This window comes from Alosa pseudoharengus, unplaced genomic scaffold (genome assembly GCF_046254945.1).
Source record: "Alosa pseudoharengus isolate Yale_2024_CS ecotype anadromous, Long Island Sound unplaced genomic scaffold, YU_APseudo_1.1 YU_APseudo_1.1_scf_19, whole genome shotgun sequence".
Lineage (NCBI taxonomy): Eukaryota > Metazoa > Chordata > Actinopteri > Clupeiformes > Clupeidae > Alosa > Alosa pseudoharengus.
The window spans coordinates 14305207-14306246 of NW_027468657.1; positions in this window are offsets into that span (position 1 = coordinate 14305207).

Sequence of the window (1040 nt, forward strand, 5' to 3'; positions counted from 1 at the left end):
GACTTTTTATTCAAATATGTGGGTCGAATTCTCCATGAGACTGATGAGCGTCAACAGCGACACACGGTATTGCCTTTACCTTTCCTATAAGAAAATGACACCAAAATTGGAAGGTCAAGGGCATATTCCAGTCAGTGTCACCAGTCTTCACTGATAATCGCATCTTAAGTTGATGAAAAGACTGTCTCACTGAATCTCACTGAAGCAGAGTGAACAGGGCATCCTTTGACACAGTATATTTTGATTAGCTAATGCTGACCAGCATTTTTCAAAAATGCCCTCACACACTGATTGTGCATGCTTTAATGGTTGGAAATTAACAGGACAGACTTAGACTAGAGAGTTAATTTCAAGAAGTAACTAAAGATATGCAGTCTATCTTCCTTCTTCAAGCATTACACTGACATAACATAGTCATAAACATAACCACAAAGCCTTAGCCAATGAAGTCCTCAGCTGACCTATATTATGTAAAATTCAATTATGCAAGTCAAATATGTTCATTTCTCAGTGTACCTAAAAATAGCGCTTTTACAAGACTCACTGCATCACGCCACAACTGTTTGTTACTCTGTGAGCTATTTTTGAACGCTTTTTTTTTTTTTTTTTTTTAAAAAGAGGCCAACAGACTTCTTGCAAGTGCTTGTGAAAGCTCTTCTGGCTCCACACGAAGCCTTGACGTAAGGCACAGTGCACACTGAGGATACGAGAGGTAAGGAAGGGTGTCTGCTCTAACTCAGTGCCCTGGATGACGTGCAATTCATTCAGAGAAAATGATCTACAAACACGACTCGATGAGCACTGGATGTTTTCTGCTCTGTTTCAATCCTATATTTAGCCAGGACTCATTAAATGACTACTACCAAAGGAAAGCTCAAGTCTGATCTTCTTTCAGCCCATACATAACTGCACACGGAATGAATGAATTCAGTGCAGATATATATCATGCCCTGAGATGCAACATAAACTATTACTGTGTAGTAAGATGATTTTTAATCAGATGTCATTTCAGGAAGGAGGAGTACTCAGGACACATCACA